This window comes from Microtus ochrogaster, chromosome 1 (assembly GCF_000317375.1).
Source record: "Microtus ochrogaster isolate Prairie Vole_2 chromosome 1, MicOch1.0, whole genome shotgun sequence".
Taxonomy (NCBI): domain Eukaryota; kingdom Metazoa; phylum Chordata; class Mammalia; order Rodentia; family Cricetidae; genus Microtus; species Microtus ochrogaster.
The window spans coordinates 122,703,251-122,713,193 of record NC_022009.1 but is presented as its reverse complement, the minus strand read 5'-3'; the positions used below and the strand labels follow the sequence as shown (position 1 = coordinate 122,713,193).

Below are 9,943 nucleotides of genomic sequence, written 5' to 3'. Positions count from 1 at the left end.
CTCTCTCTCTCTCTCTCTCTCTCTCTCTCTCTCTCTCTCTCTCTCTCTCTCTCTCTTTCTCTTTCTTTCAGCCATGGCGCAGGATGGGCATTTTGGTCCTATCGGTGAGATGGCCACTGGGATTTCCCAACTCATCTTGGATCCTTATCCAGTCTGAGACCCACAGGAAGCAGCACACCTGAAACACAGGTCTGAAGATCAAAGAAGCACCCTGGTTTCTAAAGGAGACTCATCAGCAGAATTAACACCTGTTCATCCGGTGTTTCTGAAGGATATCAACTATCTCATTAATAAAAATACTGTAGGTTAGTGTACACTCCATAGGAATAATGAAAATAACCACCCCTCACTCCTGCAGAATGCCCATAACAGTTATGTTATTTTCTCAGCCCATATATTACCACTATGAAAGAATAATGCAAGAGAGAGAGAGACCAAGTTTTCCCTGTTACCATATTGAAATGAGAGGACCTTTAACTGACTAACATATGCTTTGATTGTTGTCTCCGCCCTTTCAACAGTCACAAAATAGACTTTCTGTGCTGGAAGGAAGTCCCTTGTGACTCTGGGATATTTTTTTTAAGTGTGAGGACAGGGCCATAAGATTCAATACTGGGTGACTGAGAGAAAAGTGGTTACAAAAGAGAAACTAAGAGAATATAAACATACAAGCACATATAACCACAAGATGTAGGTGGACGCAGACTAAACTGACTCAGTTTGGTGCCATGAGAATTCTGTCAGCAAAACTAAAACCCAGGATGATTCAATGGTACGGTTGAAAGTTGAGAGCTCAGCAAAGAGGGTCTACATCAGGTAGCTCTCAAGCTCCTGTAACTACAGCTCCAGAGAGGGTCTACATCAGGTAGCTCTCAAGCTCCTGTAACTACAGCTCCAAAGGCTCTAACACCCACTTCTGTCCTCCACAGGCACCCACATGTGTGGCATTTACAGAGACACCACCACACAGCACAAACATAAATAAAAATAATTTTTTTCAAGTGTGGGTATATAGCTCAGTAGTAAAGCATTTGCCTAGAAGATGCAAAGCCCTGGATTTAATCCCCGGAAGAGAATAATCAGTGCTTAGAAATATCCACACTTCAGATTTTCAAATTTCAGGACGTGTATCCTAAAAAGTGATACTGTTAAAACTGTAATTTTTATTATTCTTTTGTTTTCCTTTCTAGTGTGCTTAGGATCAGTCCCAAGACTTTTCTTATACATGCTAGATAAATGATCTGCTCCTGAGCTATATTCTGTGTTTGGAGCTTTGGCTTTAAACCCTACTTCAATCCAGCTATTCAAGAAACTCTTCAGGGAGCAGACAGCTCCACCATGAAGGAGAGCCTTGGGAGATACTGTCTCAGGATGTTTGGGATGATTACATACCTGATGTCTAGAAATAGAGAATGCAGAGAATGTTCAGCTATCTAAACAGACATTTATTTAATCAACAAATTTTAAAACAAGTTTTTCCAAGAAATGAAGAGGGAATAACAACTTATATGAAATTTGAAAAACTGGGCCAAAGCATCCTGAGCTTCTCTGCACCTGAGTGCCTTTTCTACCCAGAGACTGCTGTGTTCGTTTACAGGGATTTGCCTGCTTGCTTCGGTAATCTCCTTTTCTCCTTTCCTCCTCCTTCATTCCATTAAAGCAAATACTCTCCTTGGCTCAGGAACCGGAGGCTTCATTTCACGATTCGTTGGTCATGTTTCTGATGAGGGTGTGGATAATCGTGTGGATACATGGCAGAACAAACCACTTCATCTCATGACCAGGAAGGGAGAGGGAAGGGAAAGGGCTGGGTTTCCCACTCTCTCCTTGGAGGACACCCATACAGTGGCCTGCATGGATAAGTCCCATTAAGCCCCTCCCCTCTTGATGATTCTCCTACTTCTCAACAGGACCACCCTGGAGGCCGGGCCTTGAACACATGGACCTTTTTAGAGGATCCAAAGTATAAAGTATTATTCAACATGAACAATTGCAGTTTTCTATCAAGTTCTATGCACTGTGCCCTTGGTAGCTCTAACTACCAGCAAGCAAGGAAATGGAGAAATTAGATAGTAGGGACTATTGTCACGGTGACTCTGGCCTCTGACATAAGGTGATCTTCAGTGTGCCCCTGCCCGAGAACCTTCTTGGTACAGTGGTGTTTCTATCTTGCAAGTCAGTCATCAAAATTATCTACAGATGTCTGTCAAGATTCAAGTTCCCAGTGCCTACACCTTTAAAAAGATTTATTGAATCTGACTGGGGACTTTTATTCTGATACTTTAAAAGTATCTTATTTATAAGAACTCCTCAAAATGACGGACCTGGATAATCCTCTTCTTAGACTTCTTGAGTTTGAGCCCTGATTTTCCCACTTGCTAACTATGTGATTGGGGGAAATGATACTTAATATCCCCGTATCTCCATTTTTTCCAAAGGTGACATCATAATATGACTATGGTTTACTCAAACTAAATATGTACAGATCTTTCATATTAATCCAGTTATGTATATAAATAGTGCCTGGCTTCATTAGGGCCTGCATGTGATTAACATCCTATAATATCAGCTGGTGTGATTCTTTTGACAATTAAAATGTTACAACCATGGCAAAGAACTGTTTGTTCATTATTTGCTAATCTCTTTGTTGGAAACTGGCATTAATTTCTATTTAGAAAATAGAAAAGTCAGCCAGGTGGTGGTGGCACACACCTTTAATCCCAGCACTCGGGAGGCAGAGGCAGACAGATCTCCGTGAGTTCAAGGCCAGCCTGGTCTACATGAGCTAGTTACAGAACAGGCTCCAAAGCCACAGAGAAACCCTGCTTCAAAAAACGAACAAGAAAAAAAGAAAGAAAGAAAATAGAACACTCAAGAGTAGAATATAAAGTTCAGTGGATGAGTGCTTGCCTTGTGTATATGAGACTTTGAGGTTCATCTTCAGTGCCCTAAAAATAAATAAGGACTAGAGAGATGCATCAGTAGCTAAGATATTTGCTATTGCAGAGGGCCAGTTTATATTTCCAATAAGCACATGATGGCTCACAGCCATGTGTAACTCCAGTTGTAGGAGATCCAATGCCCTCTTTTGACTTCAGAGGCACTAAGCATGCAGGTGGTGCTATATGTACGTGCAGCTAAAATACTCACAAAATTAATAAATAAATATAATTAAGAAATTAAGAATAAATCAAGACACAAATAAACTAAAGCTAGAGTGTAGATAAAACTCAAGTATGTCTGTGTATGTGTGAGGAAAGACAGAGACTTTCAAGCACAACAAAATAAAAATCTATCTTCAAATATTATTGTTTTAGGGAGCCTCAAGTCCCCATGAAAATATAAGGCTGTGTAAGAGGGACCAAGCTAGAGGGGAAAACAGCATTATTGAAAAATAAGAAGGTTGCAGGGAGCCCACTCAAAATAAAAATCTATTTATAGCTATCTACTTATAGATTCTTTTTAATTCATAACTTATTTTTCTGAGTTCTTGCCAAATTTTATTTGTGGGGAATATCTTATGTGAAAATATTGCAAGAGCCGTGAAACAAATTTCAAATTTGGATTTTACATTATCAAGAACACACGCCCCTTACTCCTCTGTCAATTAGTGTGTATAGCCTACATCTGAGTTTCAAACACCAAAGTCAGTGCAGTTTAAGTTGCCCTCGTGAAGAGGGCCTCAAGCAGCATCAAGTCTATCAGAGTCTGTAACATACTTCCTCTCAAACCCATGCACACTGTGGAAGACTGTGTCTATGTCATCTGTCAGGGCTCAAATATTGGTGAGGCATCCAATGTAACTATGACTTTAAGATAAACATACAGAGAGTTTTCATGTTAATATACTGAGTTCACTTCCCAGTTTCAGAATTGGTGTGATAATTCAGTGTTGTGAAAGTCAAAAAGACTTTAGGTTTACAGGGACAAAGGATACAGTACGTTTTTAAAGATGTAAATAGTGGGGCTTGAAAGATGCCTCAGCAGATAGAAGTACTTACTGGGCTGTAGAGATGGCTGGAGCAGGTAGAGAATATTGCAACCATGAGGACATGGGTTCAAATCCCAAGAACTCACACACGAGAGCACAAACAGGGCTCTCGTTGCAGTTTCTTGGCCACTGACTTAGCTCCCGTTTCTGTGATAGACCTTACTTCAATGAAATAGATGAAGCAGCAACAGAACAGAATACCTGATAGGTTCCTCTGGCCTCTGTAGACACGCACGTACATCACACATAAATATTACATGTCTCTCTCTGTTGACTGAGATTTCTGTCCTGCCTGGTGCTGCAGTCCTTCAGTCCCAAAGAAGAACACAGAAGTCCACATCAATTATAAACTGATTGGTCCAGTATCTCAGGTTCTTCTTATTAACTAATTCTTATAACTTATATTAGCCCATAATTTTTGTCCATGTTGGTCACGTGGCTTGGTAACTTTTTCAGAGAGACACTCACATCTTGCTTCCTTTGTGGCTGGGGCACTGGGAAGAGCGAACCTCTTCCCAGAATTCTCCTGTTCTCATTGCCCCGTTTCTACTTCCTGCCTGGTCGCCCTGCCTATACTTCCTGCCTGGCTACTGGCCAATCAGCATTTTATTAAAAATAATATAAGAGACAGAATACAGACCATTGTCCCACAGCATCTCTTTTTTTCTCGTTTTTTCTCTCTCTCTCTCTCCACACACACACACACACACACACACACACACACACACATGCGCGCGCGCTAAAAACATGACCAGACTAAGAATTTCTTAAATTATCTATTTCCAAGTTACTTCGCAGTCCTTGTTACAGACGGCCACTTTCTCATATGCTCCAACAAAATACTCAGGCTGCACCTTCAAGAAAGACTGCTCAGAAATCACTGCTCAACCGGCAACATCACTATTTCCAAACATCGACTCTGCGCACCTCGACAGAGCTTTCTACCGCTGTGTAGAGGAGTGTTGTTCCCTGAAACTCCCACAACACTTCATCCGCTTCCATCTCCGACCCCAGTTCCAGCTCATGTTTGTGTCCACGGTCCGCTCCTCTTGACTATGTATATTCTCTAGCGTGACAAGTCTTTATTCCACCATGAGTCTTCCCTGAGATCCCTACCAATATTTACACTTGTATTTCTTTTGAAAGCATTCGTAACAAACTCTAGGCTTTTCAAAAGCTGACTGTACCAAATCCATCCAGCCTCTACTATTACCCAGGTCCAAAGATACATTGTTAGGTCTTTGTTCGATTACTGCCCACTTCGCACACTATCAAAATTCTCTGTGAATTTCCTGTTTGTTCCCATGGTGCAGAACTCTCTATAATACTTTTGGAAGCCTGGGCTTCTTTACTTACAGAAGTCTGAACTGAGTTTGACAAGAACGAGACCAGGGTGACAATGGAGCTGCTTTCTTTTGTGGGCAATCTAAGGTAAAATAATCTCCCCTCATCCCTGTGTAGAGGCAGCAAGCGTTCTGGCTCCCTTCCATCCTTGGGGCTGGAAATGACACGGGAAGCCTTTCTTCCACCATTTCATCCCTACTGCCCGTTTCTCACGCTGGCCTTCCTGTCTCCCGTTTTTTAGAAAGATCTGTTTAATTACACTGGGTCCATACAGATAATGGTGGCATAATTTCATCTGCAACCTCTGTTTCCCTTTCATTTCATTTTTATTTTTTAAAATAAAATCTCTTTCATGGTCTTTTGTGGTTGAACAAGAGAAATTACAGAAACCATAGCAATCCTGGGAGATTTAACAGTGCATTTTCAAGTAAATAGTGGATTGCAAGAAGTCAGAGAGGAAATTTTAAACTCCTATAGTCAAATGAAAACAAAAATACAACCTAACTGAATCTCTGGGACACCGCCAAGTTGGTACTGAGTGTAGCCTTAATGGCTGTAAGTGCTCATATAAAAAAAAAGATTAGGAATTTCAAATAAACAACTTAATGATACAGCTTGAGGCTCCTTAAAAGCAACAAGAAATCAATCCCAGACCCAATGAATGGCAAAAAATAACAGATTAGGGAAGAAATTAATGAAGTGGGGACCAAAAGAATAACACACAAAGTCAATCAGACAAGAGTCAGTGCTTTGCAGAAGTTGTCGAGATTGGCAGGCCATTGGCCAGCCTGTCAAGAAAGAGGAAGAAAGCAGGAGGTGTCTCCCTCGGAAATGAAAATGGTGTCCTTAGAACAGACTCCAGCGAAAGCAGACCCTCAGGAGGGAATTTTTTGAAAGCTTAAACTCCCCAAAGCTCAAAAACCTAGAAGAAATTGCTGAGTTTTTAGATGCATATGATCTATCAAAATAAAGTCAGAAGATGAAAATAGTTATAAATAGACCCATACAATCAATGAGAAAACAAGTTGTCCCTCACAGGAACCCAGCACCAGATGGGTTCACCTGGCTTCTACGACCCTGTCTTCTTTCAAATCTTAACGTTTTTCTTTATAACTTCACCACAAAGAGTTTGAAGACAAAAGAGAACGCAGCAAAATTAACCAAGCCAGAGACTTCAGAATGAATGGCTCTATAGTAAGAATCGCATTTGGAGCTGAAGCTTCCCGCTGACTGGATCTTAACTTTCCATTGGGGAATATGTTTTTATGCATGTATTGCTTGTATTGGGTTTCTTTGCAATATTTACATTTTCTGACAGGGCCAAAGAGGTTGCAGAAAGCTTGCTTGGCACTGAGAAACTGCCTTTGGTAGCATTTCTGTTAAACTGGCATGACTTCCTTGTTCCCAACAGAGAGAAGACTTTAGGACATGACACTCAGGGGTCAGAATAGACTTGAAGACGCAGTACCCTTCAGGTGTCACTAGCTGCTCAGCAGACAATGTCCCTGAAAGGAGGCCGTACAGGAAAGACCCATGCCAGGGTAGCAGAGTAGCATCGAGCCCTTCCATGACCCTCACAGCCCAGTGGAGACACGCTCCTGTGCCCTCTGCTCCTGCTACACGTCCCTTTACCCACCTTTAGCTCCTGCCCTGTGTGGTCATTCCTATTTGCCACCGTAGCCCCATCTTCCCCCTGCTCATGGGCCTTTCTTCTGTTTCTTCTGTTAGTACCAAGCTGCCCTTCCCCCATCCTCTCCCAATATGAGAGACTCTTAGATCCAACATTGATACCTTCCTTCAGAGCACTTTATCTGTCACAGCCTTGCTCCTCCTTCGTATGTTCATATAATTTAATTACTTTAAAAATAAGAGGGCTGACTCCTTTTCATTATGTGATTTATTTTTGTATCCTTTTTTTGGGTCTTAACTTCAAAGTAGTTTGAGGATAGATTTTTCTACTTATCTAAGAGAACATCATTGGTTCATTTAGGAGTAAGGGAAGTGTATGATATAGCAAGAAAACAATGACAAAGCCTGAACCATAACCAGCATTGGAGCTGTGAGGTTTAGTTGGATCTTAGGGCCAAAATTTCCCTGGTTCCCGTAGTTGTGTTGGTATTTCCGGCTAATTCTGTTTCTTTCCACTTCTATCCTTTCTTTATGCCGATTCTTCTGATGTTTGCTATGTGGTAGGCAAAGCTGGGAGCCTCATGGAATCAAAGCAGGTGGTGAAGTCAGGAAGCAGATATGTCAAGAGACACTCAGGTACTATCTGTCTCAGATTTCTTGGAGTTGAAGGATTGAGAAGACACCAGAAGTAATTTGATTGTGTTTGTGTGTGTGTGTGTGTGTGTGATGATTTTAAAAAATACAAGAACAGTTATGCTCACATTCGTGTGCAAATAGAATTTTGTAGTGAAACCAAATAGAGGCAAGACCTACTCAAAAGAAATTACATTTCTGTGACCACACAATTATCTTTGCAAGGAGGAGATTGGCCTCAGACCTAAGAACCAGGCCACCAAAGCCAACCAAAGAGAGAGAAACTTCCCCACAATAGAGTTAAGTTTAGATTAGGAAACTACAGTTGCTCTGTACCAGCCTGTACTAGAGACGATGTTTTCGTTTTGTTTTTAAGGTGCCAACTTTTCCTAGAGTCTCTCTGTTTGCTTTTCCTTGTAGCCTTCCCTGGTGTGTGTGTGTGTGTGTGTGTGTGTGTGTGTGTGTGTGTGTGTGTGTGTGTGTGTGTGTGGCTTTAGTGGTTTGGAGGATGGCGATTGGGCGGGGAGCAGGACTCAGTTCTTCAGCTGAGCCTGGGAGAAGTGGGAGGGACTCGGAGCAGAGGGTTTCTCACACCGCAGCCTTCCAGGCAGTCTTCCTCCAGTGTCTGCCAGTCGGATCCCAAGACTAAGAGCACAGCAGTGCACAGCCAGAGGAGTCAGCCGAGCTAGGACACCTGCGGCGCGGTGTTCCGGTGGTCCTGACCTCGCGTGACCGCACCATGGTGGGTTTGCGCCTCGGGCTTGCTTTTCTAATGTTTAGGGGCTGGAGAAAGGGAAGAGGCATGTCACCGAGACTTGAAAGACACGGGAGAGCCCTTGGGTCATGACGGGGAGAAACAAAGGAGAGGAGTAACTGTTTCGAGTAACGTAGGCACGGGGCGCTGGGGGTGTTCCGTGGGTCCCGCCGCGCCCATGGAGCCGATTGACAGAATGCGCCGGGTGTGTTCGGCGTGGCGGTGAGAGTCCCTGGGGATCCCGTGCGGGGACAGACAGGTGCGACTCCAGCGTCACCTCTCTGTCCACCGCCGGCGCTGCCGCCCTCTGTCTTGGATCCTGTGCGGTTGTGCTGTGCTGGGTGTGCTCGGCAGCTGCGGGGGGTCGCGAACCTGGAAGCCACTGAGTAAGTGCTCGGGGCGCCCTCGCCTGCCCGGCGGGGGCTCACCGGGCACATGGCCCTCTGCCGAGCCCTGGCCCAGTCCTTTCCCACGCCCTCCCGGGATCCTGCCCGGCCCTGGGAAGCAAGATCATGGTTCCCACGCTGGGGAGAAGCAGGGAAGGGACTCCCGGGCGTGATTGGGAGTGTCCACGGGAGCAGCTCTGCCTGGCGCTGTGGGCCCTCAGTGGGGATGTGTCAGGCGTGGGCGGCTGTCTTCCACGCCCGGCCTCCAGCTCTGAGAAACTGTGTGACCTCCCTCACTCAGTAGCAACGGGACCTATAGCCTCCAGCTTGTGGCCTCATCTGGGCTTTCCTCCCCCAGGGTGGACAAGCAGCTCAAAACCTCAGAGAATGCAAACTGCAAACTTCCAGCGCTGCTGGGGCCCCCGCAGCAAAGTGTGCCTTGCATGCAGAGTGAGCGAGCCTGACTGCTCACTAGCCTGCCTTTCTCTTGTTATGACTGTGACACGCTGGAAGGGAAGGCAGTGTCCCGGCCGGGTGTCACAACAGTCTCCAGGGCCTAGCTGAGTGGACAGCCTGTCCTGGCTTCTCAGAGCTGCCCCTAAGCGACTTTGGTGTGAAGGACTGCCTTGCACTGTGGTCACGTGGTTGTGGGGTACAAGTTTCCTGAACCTTTCTTTTGCTTTCTGGGGTTCACAGCGTTGTCCCTTCGTTCTGAAAGTGATAAACAGTTTATGTCTTCTGATGTTAACCAGAGGGTTGGTTGTTCAGCCCACTCCCTGGAGTAGTTGGTTGCATTTTGGCTTCCAACAAGTTGAAACCTTGCTGGGTTTAAAAGAATATAAATTACCTTCATTACAATTTTTGTAGTGGTTTCTTAGGATCAGCCCCCAACAGTGTTTCTTGTCTGTATTCAGACTAACTCTGGGCTTGGTGTTCACCTTCGTTTTGCATACACGTTGAGTTGAGGTACTTAGAGATAAGCAATTATGTCTCTCGGTTCCTCACAACGTATGTGCAATCTGTTGTTTTTTCTAAACGGGCGATGTTGTTTTTCTTCAGGAAGGTTCGCGTCAGGTACTCTATTGTGTAGGGCACTGGTGGTCAAGCGAGGCCAAGGATGACGACATGAAAGTGTCTAGAGATCTGGAGCTACAAGACGTTGCTTTTGTTCAGCTATTTAGGGGTCTTGGTACTCTCAGAAATTAA

At 44.2% G+C, this 9,943-nt stretch overlaps 1 protein-coding gene across 1 annotated transcript in view; it reads left to right on the top strand.

Moving 5' to 3' along the window:
• The first annotated feature begins 8,176 nt into the window (after window positions 1–8,176).
• Gucy1a1 (guanylate cyclase 1 soluble subunit alpha 1) overlaps window positions 8,177–9,943 on the top strand; it is a 53,040-nt gene continuing 51,273 nt past the window's right edge. Inside the window, exon 1 of the mRNA XM_005344142.3 lies at window positions 8,177–8,339. The gene's annotated coding sequence lies outside the window, so the exon portion shown is untranslated. The remainder of the gene's footprint in view (window positions 8,340–9,943) is intronic.